Source organism: Somniosus microcephalus, chromosome 10 (genome assembly GCF_052327205.1).
Source record: "Somniosus microcephalus isolate GS21.2 chromosome 10, FLI_Smic_1.0, whole genome shotgun sequence".
In the NCBI taxonomy this organism is placed as follows: Eukaryota; Metazoa; Chordata; class Chondrichthyes; order Squaliformes; family Somniosidae; genus Somniosus; species Somniosus microcephalus.
The window spans coordinates 225310920-225336250 of NC_140996.1; the positions used below are offsets into that span (position 1 = coordinate 225310920).

At 50.9% G+C, this 25331-nt stretch overlaps 1 protein-coding gene and 1 long non-coding RNA gene across 6 annotated transcripts in view; both read left to right on the forward strand.

The window, feature by feature from the left end:
* LOC147112118 (uncharacterized) overlaps positions 1-8015 on the forward strand; it is a 53826-nt gene extending 45811 nt beyond the window's left edge. The window contains exon 3 of the long non-coding RNA XR_015079821.1: positions 7692-8015. This is a non-coding gene — a long non-coding RNA (uncharacterized LOC147112118). The remainder of the gene's footprint in view (positions 1-7691) is intronic.
* Positions 8016-8727: 712 nt separating this feature from the next.
* The window catches only part of pak1 (p21 protein (Cdc42/Rac)-activated kinase 1), a 235862-nt gene continuing 219258 nt past the window's right edge, over positions 8728-25331 (forward strand). For 4 of the 5 annotated variants that reach the window (XM_085999663.1, XM_085999666.1, XM_085999662.1 and 1 more), the window contains exon 1: positions 8728-8909. The gene's annotated coding sequence lies outside the window, so the exon portion shown is untranslated. The remainder of the gene's footprint in view (positions 8910-25331) is intronic. The other variant, XM_085999667.1, reaches the window with a different exon arrangement.

Consider the following 25331-nt stretch of genomic DNA (forward strand, 5'->3'; position numbering starts at 1 on the left):
GGTCGGTGCTCAAGAACCGGGCAGCGTAGAGAAAATAAAATGAGGGGAAGGAAAAGTGAGACGCGCCGAAGCCGCGGGTCACCGCCATTACCCTGTAGAACGCTAGGAGCAGCGTGGCAGCAAGGGGAAGAAGGAAAAGCGTGGGAGGCGCCATTTTATTCCATTGGGGAAGAAGGAAAAGCGCGGGAGGTGCCATTTTAATCCATTGGGGAAGAAGAAAAAGCGCGGGAGGCGCCATTTTAAACCACCCAAGATGCCGAAGAGTGGCAGTATCACTGCTTTCGACAATGAGGTAGAAGACTGGACCACGTATGTGGAAAGAATTGAAGTGTACTGCAAGGCAAATGAGGTGGCCGATGGAAAGAAGGCGTCGGTATTATTAAATTTGATGGGCGCAAGAACGTACGGCCTATTGCGGAATTTAATTACCCCAGCTAAACCAATGGAGAAAAGTTTTGAAGAGATTGTTAATATCTTACAGGAACACCTAAACCCTACACCGCTGCTGATAGCAGAAAGATTCAAGTTCCATAAAAGAAACCAGCACAAAGATGAGAGCAATGCTGACTATCTTACGGAACTACGCAAGTTATCGAAGCACTGCCAGTTCGGAGCAGGACTGGCAGACACCTTAAGGGATAAGTTTGTCTGCGGGCTCCAGAGTGAAGGAACCCAGAAACGACTACTTTTGGAAAAGGACCTGACGCTAGAACAGGCTTTCAGCGTGGCAGTATCCTACGAAGCAGCAGCACGGGGAGCTGCGGAAATACAACAGAAACCACAAGAATACAGCGCTAACAAAATGGCGTATGGAGCAGAAAAGTGCTATCGCTGCGGCAGAACAACCCATGATCAGAAGGACTGCTGGTTTAAGGACAAAGTATGCAGGCAATGTGGGAAAATGGGACACATAGCAAGAGTCTGCAGGTCGGGAAAGAAAACCAACACTAAAAGAACTACTAAGGAAAAGTACAAGAAAGTAAAAAAAATGACAGACAGTAGTTCGGAAGATCAGGAGAGTGATAATGACTCCGGGAGCAGGAGACTAAGTTGTCTAAAGTTACACAACGTGATCGCAAAGGAGGATCACCGAACCATTTAGGTCACCCTCATGATAGCAGGGTCCCAAGTAAAGATGGAATTGGACACAGGATCAGCCCTAACTGTCATGAATCGACGAGACTATGAGCGGCTATTCTCACACATACCCTTGAAGGACACGTCCATTGCATTGAAGACATACACGGGGCAAAAAGTCTACCCCAGAGGAAAAATAAGGGTGCCAGTTAAATACAATGGCAAGGAAACGCAGAAACTGTATCTATATATACTACAAGATGGAGGACCACCATTATTGGGACGTGAATGGATCCGAAAAATACAATTGGATTGGCATTCCATTCAGGCACTAACTGTGACTGACAAAAAGGATGATGACGTCACACCTGGACGACTGTCAAAAATTCTAATTGACGCGAAAGAGGTGTTCCAACAAGGACTTGGGACTCTAAAAGGAATAACGGCAACGATAAAAATCGAAGATAACGCAAACCCAACATTTTTTAAGGCCAGACCGGTACCGTACGCGATCCGCCCAGCCGTTGAAGCAGAGCTGGAGAGTCTGGAGCGTTCGGGTGTGCTGTCTAAGGTGGACTGGAGCGAGTGGGCCACACCCATCGTTCCTGTAATGAAGAAATCATTGAGCAGCACGCCTGGGGAGCCGAAGAAGGTTCGCATCTGTGGGGACTTCAAGGTAACTGTGAACCCAGTCCTGCACACAGTACAATATCCACTTCCACGGATAGAAGATATTTTCACCTCACTATCTGGAGGGAAACGCTTTATGAAGATTGATCTGGCCCAAGCGTATCTACAAATGGAGGTGGAAGAAGCATCTAGGAAATACCTCACGATAAACACTCACAAAGGTCTTTACCAGTACAACCGACTGGTATTCGGGGTAGCATCAGCCCCGGCTATTTGGCAGAGGGCAATGGAACATGTCCTGCAAGGGATCCCGGGGACCCAGTGTTATTTGGACGACATCCTGGTTACGGGCGAAAATGACAGTGAACACCTTGCCAACCTGGAGCAGGTGCTCACTAGATTACAAGAATATGGGCTACGAGCCAACCGCCCCAAATGCGAGTTCTTCAGGAGACAAATCTCGTATTGTGGCCACATGATTGATGAGGAAGGGTTGCATAAGTCGCCGGACAAGACTGAGGCTGTAGTCAAGGCTCCAGCACCGGAAAATGTGTCACAACTGAGGTCATTTCTCGGGTTGGTGAACTACTACCATAAGTTCTTACCGAATTTATCTACAATTCTGCACCCACTGAACGCCCTGCTGCAAACTGGAGTAACATGGAAATGGAGTGATGAGTGTAAGCGTGCCTTTCAGAAATGTAAATGCCTAATCACTTCAAAAGAAGTATTGGCCCACTACAATCCAACACTACCGATTCGGTTGGCATGTGATGCGTCTCCCTATGGCATTGGAGCGGTGCTGTCACACAAATTCCTTGACGGTTCAGAGAAGCCAATAGCCTTTGCGTCGCGCTCGTTAACCTCAGCCGAGCGTAACTACGCCCAGATTGACAGGGAGGCCCTCAGCCTGGTGTGGGGGGTGAAGAAGTTCAATCACTATCTGCACGGGCAGAAATTCACCCTACTGACTGATCATCAGCCCCTGGTCTCCATTTTTAACCCAAAGAAGGGCGTTCCGGTGATGACGGCGCAACGGCTGCAAAGATGGTCACTTTTTCTAGGGGCACATCAGTACGACATAGAGTACAAGGGTACGAAACAGCATGGAAACGCTGATGGGCTGTCGCGCCTACCGTTGCCTACGGTAGAGGAAGCACCTGCAGTGGACCCTGTTGAGATATTCCATTTGACCATAGTCGAATGTCTACCTGTTACAAACTCAAGTATAGAGAAGGAAACCCGAAATGACCCGACACTCTCTCGGGTCTATGATTTGACGGTGAAGGGATGGCCAGCACATGGCGACTCACTGTTGCCAGCATTCTCGCCAAGGAGAGAACAGCTGTCAGTGTGCCGGGGGACCTTGATGTGTGGATCCCGAGTGGTAATTCCACCCAAGTTGAGAGACAGAGTGCTCAATGAGCTTCATGAGGGTCATCTGGGAGGGATAAAAATGAAGAGCCTAGCCAGGGCGTTTGTGTGGTGGCCGGGAATCGATAAAGAAATCGAGGATATGACCAAGAGATGCACAGGATGCCAGAAGGTCCAAAACGCTCCACCACAGGCCCCGCTACACCCATGGGAGTGGCCCTCATCTCCGTGGCAACGGGTACACATTGATTTTGCTGGTCCATTTATGGACTCAATGTTTCTAATTGCCGTGGATGCCCATTCGAAATGGCCAGAGGTCATCAAAATGTCCTCCACCACCACGGAGAAAACTATTGCAGTCCTACGGACCATCTTCGCCAGGAATGGCTTGCCAGAACAGATTTGCTCCGACAATGGGCCACAGTTTGTGTCCGAGGATTTCCGGAGGTTTCTGAGGAATAATGGGGTGAAACATTACACATCTGCCCCATATCATCCAGCCACAAATGGATTGGCTGAGAGGTTTGTTCAGACCTTTAAAAAGGCAATGTATAACGACGACATACCACTACAACGCAAGGTGGATAATTTCTTGTTTGCTTACCGGAATGCGACACATGCAGTCACCAACCAAGCTCCAGCCATAATGTTCTTCAACCGAAGGCTAAGATGTCGCCTAGATTTGCTCAAACCAAACATAAGACGAGATGTTGAGGATAAGCAATTCCAGCACATCAATGAGAAGCCAACCAGGAGCTTCAAGATAGGGCAACCAGTCTTGGCCCGCGACTACCGAACAGAAAAATGGCAGCCAGGAACGATATGCACACAGCAGGGACCACTAATGTATACATAGAAACTAGGAGCAGGAGTAGGCCATTCGGCCCTTCGAGCCTGCTCCCCATTCAACGAGATCATGGCTGATCATCCAAACCCTAGCACCCGGTCCCTACACCGACAGCCATCCCACCCAAGCCCTATCCCCGTAACCCCGCGTATTTAATCCCCCCTAACACTAAGGGCCAATTTTTTTTCCATGGCCAATCAACCTAACCCGCACATCTTTGGACTGTGGGAGGCAACCGGAGCACCCGGAGGAAACCCACAGTGGACGTTGGAGAGAGCATCGTGAGACGCCATGCTGACCAGATTCTAGAGTCACAGGAACAAGCCAAACCCATACCACGAGCATGTGCACCTGGTAATGAACCCGAAGTACAGATTGCGTCTACCTCAGAATCAGTGGTATTGGAAGCTGACGAACCAACCAATGACAATGAGCCAGAATCGACTCCGCCGCAAGAACAGGATACTCGAGAAAGGCGCTATCCAGTCAGGATCAGGAAGCCTCCTCAAAGACTGAACTTATAAATGATTATTTCAGTTGATGTATATAGTACAGAGAAAATTGTAATTGTAATTAGTTATTATTTAGTTGTTAAATGAATGTTATGTACTGTTTATCTAAAAGGGGAGGAATTGTTGTGTATGTCCCTTTAAGAGAGAACTGATTTTATACTGCAGTACCGGCAGTGACCACACCTGTATATAAAGCTATAGCAGGCTTCTGTACTTCAGTTTTAAGCTTACCCTCTGTTCAGTAAATACCTGTTATTATTGTTCTCCTGCAGTCCGTGTATTATTGATACTCGGACACTACAGGGCCTTATTTCACTGCAGCAAAGCTGTGGGAGGAAGAAGAGCATGTTGTGGGAGATTGTATTTGCAATGGCTGTAGTATTATTGATGAAAATTGGTTGTACGATTCTTGTCTCTTCCCCTCACCCCAAAAATCCATAAAGAAATATGAGAAAGAAAGTCAGCCGTGGCTCAGTGGGTAGCACTCTCGCCTCTGAGTCACAAGGTTGTGGGTTCATATTCCCACTCCAGGGACTTGAGCACAAAATTCTGGGCTGACACTCCAGTGCAGTACTGGGGGAGCGCTGCACTGTCAGAGGGTGCCGTCTTTCGGATGAGATGTTAAACCGAGGCCCCGTCTGCTCTCTCAAGTGGATGGCACTATTTCGAAGAAGAGCAGGTGAGTTGTCCTTGGTGTCCTGGACAGTATTTATCCCTCACAACAACAGAAAATGCTGGAAAAACGCAGCAGGCCAGGCAACATCCGTGGAGAGAGAAATAGAGTCAACGTTTCAGGTCGAAACCCTTCGAAGGGTTTCGACCTGAAACGTTGACTCTATTTCTCTCTCCACGGATGTTACCTGGCCTGCTAGGTTTTTCCAGCATTTTCTGTTGTTGTTTCGGATTTCCAGCATCCGCAGTATTTTGCTATCGTTCTAGTATTTATCCCTCAATCAACATCATTAAAAACAGATTACCTGGTCATTGTCACATTGCTGTTTGCGGGAGCTTGCTGTGTGCAAGTTGACTGCCGCGTTTCCTACATTACAACATTGACTACACTTCCAAAAGTATTTCATTGGCTGTAAAGCGCTTTGGGACGTCTGGTGGTCGTGAAAGGCGCTGTGTAAATGCAAGTCTTTTCTTTCCTTTTATCTGGGCACAAACTAAGCATCAAAGCTTGTACTCCTCGGTCTAGTACTACAACAGTTAGTCGTGGAGCCAACAGAAAGCAATAATTGGCTTTTGTTCCCATTTTAGTCAGCATTCCATTACAGCTGGGTTAAACAACAAGTGGAATTCCTGGTTATGTTGCTTGGCGTCCAGCAGAAGTAGGATTTATACAGTATCCTTTGTCAATAATAACACAGGCCACAAGGTGGCAGCACCCACGCAGCTAAATTGGTATTCTCTTTTTTTTTGCGCCAACCCCCTCACCCCCTGAAGATGTCGGCCTTTTTGGGGTACATGTTTCCACAACAATTTCCAGTATCTTGCCCAGTTGGTCATGGCAATGAGTGCCAACAGGCTATTGGACTGTTGAGGGCATCACAAGTAAGTCTTGTCCTGACCACAAACGCACAGGCTAAACACTGGCTTTTTGCTGGATAGTGATCAGGAGTGGAAACCCTGGACAAATGATCCCCTCTCTAATTCAGGGGCCTCTTCTCACTGTCCTTGTTGAGAGACCAGTTCACTCACTACACACCAGGGGTCGAACCTGGTACGGAAGTTTAAATTCTTTCAGAAAAGGAATTTTATTAGCTTTTTGTTTGGGAAACGAAGCCTGTATAGGTTTTCAATAAAATTCGGAGAGTCCAGAACCAGGGGTCACAGTCTAAGGATAAGGGGTAAGCCATTTAGGACAGAGATGAGGAAGAATTTCTTCACCCAGAGAGTGGTGAACCTGTGGAATTCTCTACCACAGAAGGCGGTTGAGGCCAATTCATTAAATATATTCAAGAAAGAGTTGGATATATTTCTTGAGGCTAAAGGGATCAAGGGATATGGGGAGAAGGCAGGGACAGGGTACTGAGTTTGGATGATCAGCCATGATCTCATCGAATGGCGGAGCAGGCTCGCGGGGACGAATGGCCTACTCCTGCTCCTATCTTCTATAAAAGAAAGACTTGCATTTCTATAGCGCCTTGCACAACCATAGGACGTCCCAAAGTGCTTTACAGCAAATGAAATACTTTTGGAAGTACAGCTACTGCTGTAATGTCGGAAACACAGCAGCCGATTTGCACACAGCAAAATCCCACAAACACCAGTGTGGTAATGACCAGATAATCTGTTTTTAGTGATGTTAATGTTGACCAGAACACCAGGGGGAACTCTCCAGCTCTTCTTCAAAATAGTGCCATGGGATGTTTTAGAAACATAACATAGAAACATAGAAGTTAGGAGCAGGAGTAGGCCATTCGGCCCTTCGAGCCTGCTCCGCCATTCAACGAGATCATGGCTGATCATCCAAATCCTAGCACCCGGTCCCTACACCGACAGGCATCCCACCCAAGCCCTATCCCCGTAACCCCACGTATTTAATCCCCGCTAACACTAAGGGTCAATTTTTATCATGGCCAATCAACCTAACCCGCACAACTTTGGACTGTGGGAGGAAACCGGAGCACCCGGAGAAAACCCACGCAAACACGGGGAGAATGTGCAAACTCCACACAGACACGTCACCCGAGGCCGGATTTGAACCCGGGCTCCTGGCGCTGTGCGGCAACAGTGCTAACCACTATGCCACCGTGCTGCCCACCTGATAGAGCAGATGGGGCCTTTTACGTCCACCTGATAGAGCAGATGGGGCCTTGGTTTAATGTATCATCCGAAAGACGGCACCTCCGACAGTGTCAGCCTGGCGAATATTTATCCCTCAACTAAAACCTAAAACAGGTTATCTGGTCAGGATCCTTTTAGTGTGATGATTACATTCTATGGGCGTGATCTCAGGTTAATGTCTCATCCAAAGAATGGCACCTCTAGCAATGCAGCACTAAACTAGAGTTTAATAGAATATAATCTACAAATAAATCCATTGGAAATTATACTGTAAAGTTAAATCTAAGAATTGGCTGGATTATGCAGGAGACCAGTAGGGGGCAGTAAGCGCCAAGATTGAAACACAGGGAAACAAACTTTCAAAATCCCCCATAATGTAATTGCTGTTGATTTATTATTAGCCAGGAGTAAGATTGAAATAAAACATTAAAAAAAATATTTCTTTTTTGCATTTCCCTCAGAAAGAACTTGGATTTATACAAAGCCTTTCGGAACAGCATCCCAATTGACTTAACAACAGAAATTGCTGGAAAAACTCAGCAGGTCAGGCAACATCCGTGGAGAGAAATTTGAGTTGACGTTTCGGGTCGAAACCCTTCTTCAAAACTGGAAAGAAAAGAAAATAGATCGAAGGCAGGGCTGCGATCGAACAAAAGAAGTGAGACAATAAAAGATATTCGAAACCAGACGAGATGGTAATAGGCCGGTGGAGACAAAAGACAGCTGAGATTAGGTGTGAAGTGTACTGGCAGGATAGGAGACAGCTGCCAGGTGGGAGAGAGAAACAAAAGGAAAGGGGGGGGGGAGGGGGAAGGAAGACCCAAAACAAAGGGGTGGAAATTTCGGATTTCCAGCATCTGCAGTATTTTGCTATCATCCCAATTGACTTCATAGTCAATGAAATACTTTTTAAGTGTTGTAATGTAGGAAACGCGACAACCAATTTGCGCACAGCAAGCTCCCACAAACAGCAGTGTGATAATGACCAGATAATCTGTTTCAGTGATGTTGGTTGCGGGAGAACTTCGCTGCTCTTCTTCGAAGTAGTGCCATGGTATCTTTTACATCCACCTGAGAGGGCAGACAGGGCCTCGGTTTAACGTGTCATCGGCGAGATAGCACCTCCGATAGTGCAGCACTCCCTCGGCGGTGAAGTGTTAGCCTAAAAGTTTCATGTTGGAGAAAGAAGGAGCGATCCGGATTCCTCAATCCTCACCCTCCCATATCTTTAAGGAGAGCTGGAGAAAGAAAATTAAGTGGTGGTGATGGTGGGGAAAAAAAACTGTGCCTGTCCCTTTAAATAAATGCAATGATGTAATGGCACCAAACGCAATGACATCATCCAAAGCAGCAACTTCCGGTCCCTACGTCAACCGAACGTGAGCTGCGTGTGGGCGGGGCGCCGCTGGTAGTGATTGACAGGGGGGACGCACCAATGGAAAGCGGCAGAGGGGAAGCAGCGTCCAATCGGAGGGCGGCGGGGCAGGTTCGGTTGAGGCGGCGGCGGCGGCTTGATTGACAACAGGAGGAGCGGCGCGGCCAGGCCTAGACCTGGTGAGGGGGAAGGAGGTGGCAGCAGCAGCGCTTTGGGAACCGGCCGCGGACACCGACAATATCAAGAGGCCCCGGGAGGGCCCCGCTGAAGTAAACAAACTTGGTCTGCGAACACCGGCGGCGAGGTGAGTTGATGGAGAGGAGCGTCGTCCGAACTCCACTTGAAGGCAGCTCCGACCCAGCGGCCGCTCGCGCCCGGCTCCTGGCAACCGTCACCGTGGCAACCGCCAGCGCGCCTCCCCGCACCGCCCTGCCTTGCCCTCGCGCCTCCTGGTAACCGTCACCGTGGCAACTGCGCCCGGCAGCCCCGCCCCTCCGGCTCGGCTCCTGGCAACCGTCACCGTGGCAACCGAGCGCGCCGTCTCTGGGACGCCCGGACCCCCCGCGGACGTGCCCAATATAGAGCGCTGTGTACGCCCGAACCCCCACCCCCAATATAGAGCGCTGTGTATGCCGGGGACCACCACCCCAATATAGAGCGCTGTGTACGCCCGAACCCCCACCCCCCAATATAGAGCGCTGTGTACGCCCGGGACCACCACCCCAGTATAGAGCGCTGTGTACGCCTGGGACCCCCACCCCAGTATAGAGCGCTGTGTACGCCTGGGACCCCCACCCCAGTATAGAGCGCTGTGTACGCCCGGGACCCCCCACCCCAATATAGAGCGCTGTGTACACCCGGGACCCCCACCCCAATATAGAGCGCTGTGTACGCCCGAACCCCCACCCCCCCCATATAGAGCGCTGTGTACACCCGGGACCCCCACCCCAATATAGAGCGCTGTGTACGCCCGAACCCCCACCCCCCCCATATAGAGCGCTGTGTACGCCCGAACCCCCACCCCCAATATAGAGCGCTGTGTACACCCGGGACCCCCACCCCAATATAGAGCGCTGTGTACACCCGGGACCCCCACCCCCAATATAGAGCGCTGTGTACGCCCGGGACCCCCACCCCAATATAGAGCGCTGTGTACACCCGGGACCCCCACCCCCAATATAGAGCGCTGTGTACGCCCGGGACCCCCACCCCCAATATAGAGCGCTGTGTACGCCTGGGACCCCCACCCCAATATAGAGCGCTGTGTACACCCGGGACCCCCACCCCCAATATAGAGCGCTGTGTACGCCCGGGACCCCCACCCCAATATAGAGCGCTGTGTACACCCGGGACCCCCACCCCAATATAGAGCGCTGTGTACACCCGGGACCCCCACCCCCAATATAGAGCGCTGTGTACGCCCGGGACCCCCACCCCCAATATAGAGCGCTGTGTACGCCCGGGACCCCCACCCCCAATATAGAGCGCTGTGTACACCCGGGACCCCCACCCCCAATATAGAGCGCTGTGTACGCCCGGGACCCCCACCCCCAATATAGAGCGCTGTGTACGCCCGGGACCCCCACCCCCAATATAGAGCGCTGTGTACACCCGGGACCCCCACCCCAATATAGAGTGCTGTGTACACCCGGGACCCCCACCCCCAATATAGAGCGCTGTGTACACCCGGGACCCGCACCCCAATATAGAGCGCTGTGTACGCCCGGGACCCCCACCCCAATATAGAGCGCTGTGTACACCCGGGACCCCCACCCCAATATAGAGCGCTGTGTACGCCCGGGACCCCCACCCCAGTATAGAGCGCTGTGTACGCCCGGGACCCCCCACCCCAGTATAGAGCGCTGTGTACGCCCGGGACCCCCACCCCAATATAGAGCGCTGTGTACGCCCGGGACCCCCCACCCCAGTATAGAGCGCTGTGTACGCCCGGGACCCCCACCCCAATATAGAGTGCTGTGTACGCCTGGGACCCCCACCCCAATATAGAGCGCTGTGTACGCCCGGGACCCCCACCCCAATATAGAGCGCTGTGTACGCCCGGGACCCCCACCCCAATATAGAGCGCTGTGTACGCCCGGGACCCCCACCCCAATATAGAGCGCTGTGTACGCCCGGGACCCCCCACCCCAATATAGAGCGCTGTGTACGCCCGGGACCCCCACCCCAATATAGAGCGCTGTGTACACCCGGGACCCCCACCCCAATATAGAGCGCTGTGTACGCCCGGGACCCCCACCCCAGTATAGAGCGCTGTGTACGCCCGGGACCCCCCACCCCAGTATAGAGCGCTGTGTACGCCCGGGACCCCCACCCCAATATAGAGCGCTGTGTACGCCCGGGACCCCCACCCCAGTATAGAGCGCTGTGTACGCCCGGGACCCCCACCCCAATATAGAGCGCTGTGTACGCCCGGGACCCCCCACCCCAGTATAGAGCGCTGTGTACGCCTGGGACCCCCACCCCAATATAGAGTGCTGTGTACGCCCGAACCCCCACCCCAATATAGAGCGCTGTGTACACCCGGGACCCCCACCCCAATATAGAGCGCTGTGTACGCCCGGGACCCCCACCCCAATATAGAGCGCTGTGTACGCCCGGGACCCCCCACCCCAGTATAGAGCGCTGTGTACGCCCGGGACCCCCACCCCAATATAGAGCGCTGTGTACGCCTGGGACCCCCACCCCAATATAGAGCGCTGTGTACACCCGGGACCCCCACCCCAATATAGAGTGCTGTGTACGCCTGGGACCCCCACCCCCAATATAGAGCGCTGTGTACGCCTGGGACCCCCACCCCAATATAGAGCGCTGTGTACACCCGGGACCCCCACCCCAATATAGAGTGCTGTGTACACCCGGGACCCCCACCCCCAATATAGAGTGCTGTGTACGCCTGGGACCCCCACCCCCACCCCAATATAGAGCGCTGTGTACACCCGGGACCCCCCACCCCAGTATAGAGCGCTGTGTACGCCTGGGACCCCCACCCCAATATAGAGTGCTGTGTACGCCCGGGACCCCCCACCCCAGTATAGAGCGCTGTGTACGCCCGGGACCCCCACCCCCAATATAGAACGCTGCGTACGCCCGGGACCCCCACCCCAATATAGAGCGCTGTGTACGCCCGGGACCCCCACCCCCACCCCAATATAGAGTGCTGTGTACGCCCGGGACCCCCCACCCCAGTATAGAGCGCTGTGTACGCCCGGGACCCCCACCCCCAATATAGAACGCTGCGTACGCCCGGGACCCCCACCCCCAATATAGAGTGCTGTGTACGCCTGGGACCCCCACCCCCACCCCAATATAGAGCGCTGTGTACGCCCGGGACCCCCCACCCCAGTATAGAGCGCTGTGTACGCCTGGGACCCCCACCCCAATATAGAGCGCTGTGTACACCCGGGACCCCCACCCCAGTATAGAGCGCTGCGTACGCCCGGGACCCCCACCCCAATAGAGAGCGCTGCGTACGCCCGGGACCCCCACCCCAATAGAGAGCGCTGCGTACGCCCGGGACCCCCACCCCACTATAGAGCGCTGCATACGCCCGGGACCCCCCCCCCCCACCCCACTATAGAGCGCTGTGTACGCCTGGGACCCCCACCCCACTATAGAGCGCTGTGTACACCCGGGGCCCCCACCCCAATATAGAGCGCTGTGTACGCCCGGGACCCCACCCCAATATAGAGCGCTGTGTACGCCGGGGACCCCCCCCCCACCCCAATATAGAGCGCTGTGTACACCCGGGGCCCCCACCCCAATATAGAGCGCTGTGTACGCCCAGGGCCCCCACCCCAATATAGAGCGCTGTGTACGCCCAGGGCCCCCACCCCAATATAGAGCGCTGTGTACGCCCAGGGCCCCCACCCCAATATAGAGCGCTGTTTACGCCCGGGACCCCAACCCCAATATAGAGCGCTGTGTACACCCGGGACCCCCAACCCCAACCCCAATATAGAGCGCTGTGTACGCCCGGGACCCCACCCCAATATAGAGCGCTGTTTGCGCCCGGGACCCCCACCCCAATATAGAGCGCTATGTATGCCCGGGACCCCCACCCCAACCCCAATATAGAGCACTGTGTACGCCCGGGACCCCAACCCCAATTTAGAGCGCTGTGTACACCCGGGACCCCCACCCCAATATAGAGCGCTGTGTACACCCGAGACCCCCACCCCAACCCCAATATAGAGCGCTGTGTACGCCCAGGACCCGCACCCCAACCCCAATATAGGGCGCTGTGTATGCCCGGGACTCCACCCCCAATATAGAGCGCTGTGTACACCCGGGACCCCCACCCCAACCCCAATATAGAGCGCTGTGTACGCCCGGGACTCCCACTCCTAATATAGAGCGCTGTGTACGTCTGGGACCCCTACCCCAACCCCAATATAGCGCGCTGTGTACACCCGGGACCCCCACTCCAACCCCCAATATAGAGCGCTGTGTATGCCCAGGACCCCCACCCCAACCCCAATATAGAGCGTTGTGTATGCCCGGGGCCCCTACCCCAACCCCAATATAGAGCGCTGTGTATGCCCGGGACCCCTACCCCAACCCCAATATAGAGCGTTGTGTACGCCCGGGACCCCCACCCCAACCCCAATATAGAGCGCTGTGTATGCCCGGGACCCCTACCCCAACCCCAATATAGAGCGCTGTGTATGCCCGGAACTGCCCCAACCCCAATATAGAGCACTGTGTACGCCCGGGACCCCCACCCCAACCCCAATATAGAGCACTGTGTACGCCCGGGACCCCTACCCCAACCCCAATATAGAGCACTGTGTATGCCCGGGACCCCTACCCCAACCCCAATATAGAGCGCTGTGTACGCCCGGGACCCCTACCCCAACCCCAATATAGAGCACTGTGTACGCCCGGGACCCCCACCCCAACCCCAATATAGAGCGCTGTGTATGCCCGGGACCCCTACCCCAACCCCAATATAGAGCGCTGTGTACGCCCGGGACCCCCACCCCAACCCCAATATAGAGCGCTGTGTACGCCCGGGACCCCTACCCCAACCCCAATATAGCGCGCTGTGTACACCCGGGACCCCCACTCCAACCCCCAATATAGAGCGCTGTGTATGCCCAGGACCCCCACCCCAACCCCAATATAGAGCGTTGTGTATGCCCGGGGCCCCTACCCCAACCCCAATATAGAGCGCTGTGTATGCCCGGGACCCCTACCCCAACCCCAATATAGAGCGTTGTGTACGCCCGGGACCCCCACCCCAACCCCAATATAGAGCGCTGTGTATGCCCGGGACCCCTACCCCAACCCCAATATAGAGCGCTGTGTATGCCCGGAACTGCCCCAACCCCAATATAGAGCACTGTGTACGCCCGGGACCCCCACCCCAACCCCAATATAGAGCACTGTGTACGCCCGGGACCCCTACCCCAACCCCAATATAGAGCACTGTGTATGCCCGGGACCCCTACCCCAACCCCAATATAGAGCGCTGTGTACGCCCGGGACCCCTACCCCAACCCCAATATAGAGCACTGTGTACGCCCGGGACCCCCACCCCAACCCCAATATAGAGCGCTGTGTATGCCCGGGACCCCTACCCCAACCCCAATATAGAGCGCTGTGTACGCCCGGGACCCCCACCCCAACCCCAATATAGAGCGCTGTGTACGCCCGGGACCCCTACCCCCCCCCCCCCCCCCCCCCGCCAATATAGAACCCTTTATACACTCCGGGCCCGCACTCTGAATCTACAACCCTCTATATGTGGTAACTGCAGCCTCTGGGACTCGCTGAATATTTAACCTTTTGTCTCTGGTACCTTCCCCCACTGGGGATAGAGCAGAGGATTTGTTTTTTTTTTGAAAGTTTATTTATGTTAACCTATTGGTTTTGCATTGTCAAATAATTTCTGTTGCGTTCGAGGTTTGTTTTTAATCTGCCCTGTATTGGTACCTGCAGCCAACCCTACGAGACAAGTTATGTAAGCTGTATCTAAATCTTGGCATTGCTTGTAGGAAGAACAAAAGTCAGTGTACCATACAATCATGTAGCACAGAAGGGGCCCATCGTGCCAGCTTGCTAAAAGAGCTCTCCAATTAGTCCCGCTCTTTCCCCGCAGCCCCACAATTTTTTTCCTTCAGTATTTATCCAATTTCCTTTTGAAAGTTACTATTGAATCTGCTTCCACCACCCTTTCAGGCAGCGCATTCCAGATCATCATGACTCGCTGAGTTTGGGGGAAAAAAAATTCTCCTGGTCTCCCCTTGGCCTTTTTTGCCATTTATCTTAAATCTGTGTCCCCTGGTCACCGACCCTCCTGCCAGTGGAAAACAGTTTCTCCCCATCCACTCTATCAAAACCACTCCCATAGTTTTGAACACCGCTATTAAATCTCCCCTCAGCCTCCTCTGCTCTAAGGAGAACAACCCCAGCTTCTCCAGTCTCTCCACACAACTGAATTCGCTCACCCTTGGCACCCTCTCCAAAGCCATGACGTCCTTCCTAAAGTGCGGTGCCCAGAATTGGACACAATACTCCAGCTGAGGCCGAGCCAGCGATTTATAAAGCTTTGGTCCTTGCTTTTATACTCTATTCCTCTATATATGAAGCCAAAGATCCTACATTGGTTTTTTTTTTTTTTTAAACAGTTTTATCACTTGACCTGCCACCTTCGAACATTTGTGTACGTACCCCCCCCCCCCCCCTGCCCCATCCCCGGTCTCTGTTCCTGCACCCCCTTCAAAATTGTACCATTTTGTTTATGTTGCCACCAATGTTCCCATTAAGCTGTGCGGCCCCGCAGCTGCACAGCGATCTGCAGGTGCCGCGCAACGGCGTTACAATGGAAAAAACACACACCTGCGCGGTACAGGAAACTCTCTTTTTACCGGCACCTGAATAACCGGAAACCTCTCTTAACCGGCAAAATTCAGGAGTAGGTTCAGGTAAGTTTTACTTTATATTAGTGGCCGTGTAACCGGGGTTCCTGGATCTGTGGCCGTGTAACCGGGGTTCCTGGATCTGTGGCCGTGTAACCGGGGTTCCTGAATCTGTGGCCGTGTAACCGGGGTTCCTGGATCTGTGGCCGTGTAACCGGGGTTCCTGGATCTGTGGCCGTGTAACCGGGGTTCCTGGATCTGTGGCCGTGTAACCGGGGTTCCTGGATCTGTGGCCGTGTAACCGGGGTTCCTGGATCTGTGGCCGTGTAACCGGGGTTCCTGGATCTGTGGCCGTGTAACCGGGGTTCCTGGATCTGTGGCCGTGTAACCGGGGCTCCTGCACGAGTGCCGTGTAACCGGGGCTCCTGCACGAGTGCCGTGTAACCGGGGCTCCTGCACGAGTGCCGTGTAACCGGGGCTCCTGCACGAGTGCCGTGTAACCGGGGCTCCTGCACGAGTGCCGTGTAACCGGGGCTCCTGCACGAGTGCCGTGTAACCGGGGCTCCTGCACGAGTGCCGTGTAACCGGGGCTCTCGTTCCTTGGTAAGTATACCTCTCTGTAATCCGGACTTTTTGATCAACCGGCACCACGCCGGTCCCGTTGGTGCCAGATAAAAAAGAGTTCCCTGTAATTTGAATGGGCTGCGCGGCTCCTTCAAATAAAGCAGTGGGAACATTGATTGCCATTGTAATATTTCCTTCCAAAAATGCATTTCACACTTCTGTTAAATTTCATCTGTATGTTGGGTTATATTCATTTTCTTGGTTTAATATGCTTAGATTAATGCTTGTGTTCTAATGTATTTGCTCCCACACTGAGGTCTGTGACAGAGTGATGGTGGTGGTTTTATTGACTGGCTGAGCACCTCTTTTTGGCAGTTGGAGAGTAAAATTCCGTGGGATGTGATTGTAACGTGCAGGGTTTTGATAATACACTGAGATTCCAGATACATTCCTGTGCTGTATAGTACCCGGTCTATTTGTTTACCAATCTATTGCTACATGACTTTACCTTGTGTAGTGGCGTGCATCTTCAACAACAACAACAACAACTAGCATTTATATAGTCCCTTTAACGTAGTAAAATGTCCCAAGGCGCTTCACAGGAGTGTTATAAAACAAAATTTGACAACGGGCCACATGAGATATTGGGCAGCTTGGTTAAGGAGGTCGGCTTTAAGGAGCATCTTAAAGGAGGAAAGAGAGGCGGAGCGATTCAGGGAGGGAATTCCAGAGCTGAGGGCCTTGGCAGCTGAAGGCACGACCGCCAATGGTTGAGTGATTAAAATCAAGGATGCTCAAGAGGCCAGAATTGGAGGAGCGCAGATATCTCGGCAGGGGTGGGGTGAGGGATTGTGGGGCTGGAGGAGATTAGAGATTAGAAATATAGAAACATAGAAGATAGGAGCAGGAGTAGGCCATTCGGCCCCTCGAGCCTGCTCCGCCATTCAATGAGATCATGGCTGATCACCCAAATTCAGTATCCTGTCCCTGCTTTCTCCTCACATCCCTTGATCCCTTTAGCCTTAAGAAATATATCTAACTCCTTCTTGAATATATTTAATGAATTGGCCTCAACTGCCTTCTGTGGTAGAGAATTCCACAGGTTCACCACTCTCTGGGTGAAGAAATTCCTCCTCATCTCTGTCCTAAATGGCTTACCCCTTATCCTTAGACTGTGACCCCTGGTTCTGGACTCCCCCGCCATCGGGAACAGCCTTCCTGCATCTATTCTGTCTAGTCCTGTTAGAATTTTATAAGTTTCAATGAAATCCCCTCTCATTCTTCTAAACTCCAGCGAGTACAAGCCCAATCGACCCAATCTCTCCTCATACGTCATTCCTGCCATCCCAGGTATCAGTCTGGTGAGATTGGGAGAGGCGAGGCCGTGGAGGGATTTGTAAACAAGGATGAGAATTTTAAAATCAAGGCGTTCCTTAACCAGGAGCCAATGCAGGTCAGCGAGCACAGGGGTGATTACAGTGTATCTAGACGTTTGCAGGACAAAGCCTTGCTTGAGACGTCTCATTGCCCAGACTGCTCGTGTTTCTTTATAGTTCGCCTCCATTTCTTGGTGAATAAAACGACAAAATAATAATGTCCCCTTTGTCACTTGTTTCACACTAGTCTTCATTTTTCTGTTGAGGGCATTGTTATGGCGATGTGCAAGACCATATTTTGGAGATGCTTAACTATCTGCCAAATTGCATTATTGTCGGGGTGGGGGAGGGAGAGGTGGTGAAGAAAGACCCTCCCTATTGTGGCAGATAATGGAACTTCTTCTCTATGTGCACTCCTGCCGAATCTCATTCATTTGAGTAAGATTTACTCGGGCACTTTTTAATTAATTTCCTTCTGCGTATATGTGTACAGTATCTCATGCAGCTTCGGCCCATCATGCCTGTGCCGGCTCTTTGAAAGAGCTCTCCAATTAGTCCCACTCCCCCAGCTCTAGTCCCATAGTCCTGTAATTTCTTTCCCTTTGAAGTATTTATCCAGTTCCCTTTTGAAAGTTACTATTGAGTCTGCTTCCACCGCCCTTTCAGGCAGCGCATTCCAGATCACAACAACTCTCTGCGTAAAAACATTTCTCCTCACCTCCCCCTCTGGTTCTTTTGCCAATTACCAATTAAATCTGTGTCCTCTGATTACTGACCCTTCTGCCATTGGAAACAGTTTCTTCCTATCCACTCTTATCAAAATCCTTCATAGTTTTGAGCACCTCTATTAAAACTGCGGTAAGGAGAAGAATCCCACCTTCTCCAGTCTCTCCACATAACTAAAGTCCTGCATCCCTGGTACCATTCTAGTAAATCTCCGCCGCGCCCTCTCCAAGCCGTGCGTGTGAATGTATGTGCACAGAAACGCAGTCAAAAAGAAACATTCTTTTTGACTGTTTGTACTTGGTGCCATTATGTATTGACACGTTGTGTACTTTAAACGAGTTACTGCAAGATTAGGAAAGGTGATTTTTGTCATTTGGATTTTTGATCCTGTTCGAACTTGCTGCAAAGTAACTAGGCAATCTAATTAACTATTCCTGTCTCCTTTCTGATTTATTTTTTCCTCGCGTATTTGCTTTAGATTTAATTCGAATTGCAAATTGTATTCCATCACTGTTGGAATGGAAGGGGAGGGGTAAAAGAAGTGTCTGCACTGTTCTGCCATACTTCTGAATGGGTGCCCTGTCTGGACTGTTTCATTGACCGAGTTTGGACTGAAGTTCCTTTCAGTAGTGGCATGTGAAGCTTCATTCTTTTTTTTCTTCTCCTGAGCAATCAACTCGGCAATATGCTTTAATAATTAGGGACTGAGTACTTGCTTTGTCAAGGAGTTTGGTTGACTGGCCGAGATTTGCTTTCCCACTTGTCGGAGCTGCTCTGTTTTCCTTTTCCAGTCAGTGAGGTCAGGACCCAAGGCCAGTGTTTTTGGTTTCTGTAGTTGAGGTGCTCTTGGGTTTTGCACCCAGGGCTTACTCAATGTATTGTTATTAATATGCTACATGGGGGGCGGGGGGACAGAAAACACACCAGGTAATTCGTTTTAAAGGCTGTGTCAGTGTGATACTTGTGCGGTACTTTTAATCCATCTTTTCCAGTTGCTGCACCATTGGTGACAGACCTGTAACGGCCAGCTCTTCCCTCCCCGTTACACGGCTCAAAACGCCTTCTCCATATAGAACCATAGAAGGATTGCAGCACCGAGGGAGGCCGTTCAGCCCACCATGTCTGTCGGGACTGGACAGACTGGATGCAGGAAGGATGTTCCCGATGGCGGGGGAGTCCAGAACCAGGGGTCACAGTCTAAGGATAAGGAGTAAGCCATTTAGGACAGAGATGAGGAGGAATTTCTTCACCCAGAGAGTGGTGAACCTGTGGAATTCTCTACCACAAAAGGCAGTAGAGGCCAATTCATTAAATATATTCAAGAAGGAGTTGGATATATTTCTTAAGGCTAAAGGGATCAAGGGATATGGGGGGAAAGCGGGGACAGGGCACTGAATTTGGATGATCAGCCATGATCTCATTGAATGGCGGAGCAGGCTCGAGGGGCCGAATGGACTACTCCTGCTCCTCTCTTCTATGTCTACTTGTTGGAGCAGTCAGAAGCATGTGCCGCTCTCTCGCCATAGCCCGGTATTTTCCTCTGCTTCAAAAGATTTATCCAAATTTCCCTTTAAAGATGCAATAGCTACCATCCCTCTGGCAAAGCATTCCCTGCTCCGACAACCTTTTATGTAAAGACATTTCTTCTAACCTCGCCTCATTCTCTATGACAATTTTAGATTGTCGACCCCTCGTCATTCATTCGCCAATCAGAGGAAACAGTATTTCTCTATTTACTATCAAACCTTTTGTAATTTTAAAAACATTTTTTTTGTGCCCTTTTCTACTCTACTGGAAATAGGCTCACTATCTGAGTTTGGAAAGATAATGTCTATAATCCACAATTTAAGTGGAAAGAGTATAAAAATCTCACGTTTTACCACACTGTGTTTATTTCATTCATCCTTCTGCAGCAGTGCTTGAGGTTTTAAAGCTCAGAAGTAATCTGGTTTGGGCTGTTTTTAGTGTGGCTGGGTTGGTAGCGCTCTCCTCCCGAGTTGGAAGGTTGTGGGTTCAAGGCCCACTTCGTGACTTGAGCATATAATCTAGGTTGAAGCCCCAGTGCTGCATTGCCGGAGGTGCCGTCCATGATCTCGAAGGAGATGTAAACCCAACCCTTGTTTGGTGGGGGGTGGGTGTGGGGGGGGTGGTGGGGAGATATGTTATGTAACTCTGATGGCAGGACTTGAAGAGGGCTAGGGAGTTCTCGCAAGCTTTAACCAACACCATGAAAATGGATGAACTGGACATTCATCTCATTACTGTCCCTATTACGTAAGCACGCGCGGCAAACATTTAGCACACAGCAAGATCCCACAAACAGCAATAAGAAAGAAAGACTTGCATTTATACAGCACCTTTCAGGCTGTCCCAAGGTGCTTTGCAGCCAATGAAGTATTTTTGAAGAGTAGTCACTGTTGTAATGTAGGAAACGTGAAAGGATGTGAGGAGGATGTCGTGAAATTCCAGTACAATTTGGACAGGTTGGGTGATTGGGCAGAAACATGGCAAATGCACTATAATGTGGATAAATGTGAGGTTATCCACTGTGGTGGCAAAAACAGGAAGGCAGATTATTATTTGAATGGCAATAGATTGGGAGAAGGGGAAGTGCAACGAGACCTGGGTGTCCTTGTGCACCAGTCGCTGAAGGTAAGCATGCAGGAGCAGCAGGCGGTTAAGAAGGCAAATGGTATGTTGGCCTTTGTAGCGAGAGGGTTCGAGTACAGGAACAAGGATGTCTTGCTACAGTTGTACAGGGCCTTGGTGAGACCGCACCTTGAGTATTGTGTGCAGTTTTGGTCGCCTTACCTGAGGAAGGACGTTCTTGCCATGGAGGGAGTGCAGTGAGGATTCACCAGACTGATACCTGGGATGGCAGGAATGACGTATGAGGAGAGATTGTGTCGATTGGGCTTGTACTCACTGGAGTTTAGAAGATTGAGAGGGGATCTCATCGAAACCTATAAAATTCTGTCAGGCCTGGACAGACTAGATGCAGGAAGGATGTTTCCGATGGCCGGGGAGTCCAGAACCAGGGGTCATAGTCTAAGGATAAGGGGTAAGCCATTTAGGACTGAGATGAGGAGGAATTTCTTCACCCAGAGAGTGGTGAACCTGTGGAATTCTCTACCACAGAAGGCGGTGGAGGCCAATTCATTAAATATATTCAAGAAGGAGTTGGATATATTTCTTAAGGCTAATGGGATCAAGGGATATGGGGAGAAGGCAGGGACAGGGTACTGAATTTGGTTGATCAGCCATGATCTCATTGAATGGCGGAGCAGGCTCGAGGGGCCGAATGGCCTACTCCTGCCTTCTATGTTTCTATGAAACGTGGCTGCCAATTTTAGCACAGCAAGCTCCCACAAGCAGCAATGAGATAATGAGCAGACAATTTGATTTGGTGATGCTGCTTGAGGGATAAATGTTGGCCAGGACACCGGAGGGAAATTCCCCTGCTCCTCTTTAAATAGTGACGGGGGATCTTTTACATCCACCTGAGAGAGCAGATGGGGCCTCGGTTTAATGTCTCATCTGAAAGACGGCACCTCTGACAGTGCGGCACTCCCTCTTTGTTGCACTGCAGTGTCAGCCTAGATTTTGTGCTCCAGTCTCGGAAGTGGGACTTGAGCCCGCAGCCTCCTGACTCACAGGCGAGAGTGCTACCCACTGAGCCACGGCTGACACCATGAGATGAATGTCTGGTTAATCCATTTTAAGTGGTGTTGGTTAAGGAAGGAAAGCTGGCCCGGAAACCATGAGAATTACCTATTCTTCTTCTTCTTCAAGTGTCAGTTGTGACTCACTTCACAGAAATCACAGAAACCCCACAGTGCAGATAGAAGCCATTTCGGCCCATCGAGCCTGCACCGACACATATCCCACCCGATCCCCGTAACCCCTACACCAACACATATCCCACCCTAATCCCACATATTTAATCCCCCACACTAAGGGTCAATTTATCATAGCCAATCATCCTAGCCTGCACATCTTTGGACTGTGGGAGGAAACCGGAGCACCCGGAGGAAACCCACGCAGACACGGGGAGAATGTGCAAACTCCACACAGACAGTCACCCGAGGCCGGATTCGAACCCGGGTCCCTGGCGCTGTGAGGCAACAGTGCTAACCACTATGCCACTGTAGCACTCACTCCTCAGTCAGAAGGTTGTGGGTTCAAGCCCCACTCCAAGACTTGAGCACAAAAATCCAGGCTGACACTCCAGTGCAGTGCTGAGGGAGTGCTGCACTGTCGGAGGTGCTGTCTTTCAGACGAGATGTTAAATTGAGGCCCCTTCTGCTCTCTCGGGTGGACATAAAAGATCCCATGGCACTATTTCGCAGAAGAGCAGGGGAGTTATCCCCGGTCTCCTAGCCAATATTTATCCCTCAATTAACATCACTTTTAAAAAAAACAAACAAACAGATTATCTGGTCATTATCACATAGCTGTTTGTGGGAGCTTGCTGTGTGCAAATTGGCTGCTGCATTTCCTACATTACAGCAGTGACTATACTCCCAAAAAGTTCTTCGTTGGCTGTAAAGCGCTTTGAGACCTCCGGTGGTCGTGAAAGGCGCTATAGAAATGCAAGTCTTTCCTTTCTTTTAAGTACTGATATAGGAGCCTGGTAACATTCCTCCTGAGTCACCAAACATGCAAACGAGGGTTGGGTTTACATCTCATCCGCAATGGCGGACTGCACCCCTGCAGGATCCTCCCCCGTGCTGTCAGTAAGATCTCAGTAAAACGCAATGTGGGTGTACGGCATTTTAATACTATGTCCACCTGAACTGCAGAAGAACACCCAGCCGTACCATTACTGACTGTGACCTTCCAAATTTGTGTTGTGTCTGGAGATGCCGTGGAACTCCCTGGGGAGGTGATGGTTGTTATCAGTCCGTCACTGGCTGTGGGAGCAGTTTTCCATTAGGAGTAATCTGGAAGAAGCACATCGCACAACATTAAAGTGTACTGGCTTAAAGTGCATTTTCCTTCTCTATTTACACCCGTACTGACTATGGTGGTGCTCCTGGAGGCTTGGAAAGGAAATTTGTCTCTTGACAAGCTATTTCCCCTTGTCCAGAACAGTAGAGCCAGAGGACACGGCCTGCACTTTTTCTTAATTCGTTCACTGGATGTGGGCGTCGCTGGCAAGACCAGCATTTATTGCCCATCCCTAATTGCCCCTTAAGAAGGTGGTGGTGAGCTGCTGCCTTGAACCGCTGCAGTCCGTGTGGTAAAGGTGCTCCCACAGTGCTGTTAGGGAGGGAGTTCCAGGATTTTGACCCAGTGACGCTGAAGGAACGGCCGATATATTTCCAAGTCAGGGTGGTGTGTGACTTGGAGGGGAACTTGGAGTTAATGGTGCTCCCACGCGCCTGCTGCCCTTGTCCTTCTAGGCGGTAGAGGTAGCGGGCTTGGGAGGTGCTGTCGAAGAAAGGAGGGTAAATTCAAAGCTGATCTGAGGAAGCAGTATTTCAGTGAGCGAGTGGTCAATCTATGGAACAGACTCCCGAGAGAGATGGTGGAAGCAGTTAGTGTTGATTCATTCAAATGCAAATTGGATTTCTTTCAGAAAATAACATTTTGGGTTACAGTATATGAGCAATGTGAGACACGATGTAGTAAGACACGACTTTGGATCCATGGTTCCCAAAGCTCTTCTCCACTGGGGATTTTCCTCGCCTCGTGTCTGGGTCTGTTGTAGACTCCTGGATAGAGATTGATCGCCGTGATTAGTCAACAACTCCATTATCGTTGTATCATCGACTACCAGGACGGCAGAAGGCAGACTTTGGCCTTTTCTCGTCTAGCAATTCCTCTGCTCCTATGACCAAAGATGATGCGTTGATAGCCGGAGACTGAAGACCCTTTTACATTGGTGTAAGTGGGGTTTTTGTGCCACCAGTTTCCAAAGTGCCTTGAGTCTTGAATGGTCAGAAACGGCCACAAGGTAAACTTGCCGGATTTGCTAAATTTTGCTGCCGGCAAGATTTTTTTTTTTTTTAAAGCGATTTAGTAAATCTGGCAAGTTTTCATTGGGTGGTGTCAGCTGTGTCTCAGTGGGTAGCACTCTCGCCTTTGAGTCAGAGGGTTGTAGGTTCATAAGAACATAAGAAATAGGAGCAGGAGCCGGCCATTCGGCCCTTCGAGCCTGCTCCGCCATTCAATGAGATCATGGCTGATCTTCTGCCTCAACTCCATTCACCGGCCCTATCGCCATATCCCTTGATGCCTTTACTAGTCAGAAATCTATCGACTTCTGTTTTGAATATACCCAATGACTGAGCCTCCACAGCCCTCTGGGGTAGAGAATTCCAAAGATTCACCACCCTCTGTGTGAAGAAATTTCTTCTCATCTCAGTCCTGAATGGCCAACCCCTTATTCTGAGATTGTGACCCCTGGTTCTAGACTCCCCAGCGAAGGGAAACATTCTACAGCATCCACCCTATCAAGCCCTGTAATCATTTTGTATGCTTCAATGAGATCCCCTCTCATTCTTCTGAATTCAAGAGAATACAGAAATAACAACAAAAAATGCTGGAAAAACTCAGCAGGCCCGGGCAGCATCCGTGGAGAGAGAAATAGAGTTAACGTTTCAGGTCGAAGACATTTCGTCAGAACGTTCTAACGAAGGGTTTCGACCTGAAATGTTAACTCTGTTTCTCCCTCCACGGATGCTGCCCGGGCCTGCTGAGTTTTTCCAGCGTTTTCTGTTGTTATTTCAGATTTCCAGCATCTGCAGTATTTTGCTATTATATCAAGAGAATACAGGCCTAGTTTACTCAATCACTTCTCATACGACTGTCCTGCCATCCCAGGAATCAATCTCGTGAACCTTCGTTGCACTCCCTCTATGGCAAGTATATCCATCCTTTGGTAAGGAGACCAAAATTGTACACAGTACTCCAGGTGTGGTCTCACCAAGGCCCTATATAATTGGAGTAAGACTTCTTTACTCCTGTACTCAAATCCTCTTACATTGAAGGCCAGCATACCATTTGCCTTCCTAATGGCTTGCTGCACCTGCACATTCACTTTGTGACTCATGTACAAGGACACCCAGGTCCCTTTGAGCATCTGCATTCCCCAATCTTTCACCATTTAGGAAATACTCTGCCTTTCTGTTTTTTCTACCAAAGTGGATAACTTCACATTTATCCATATTATAA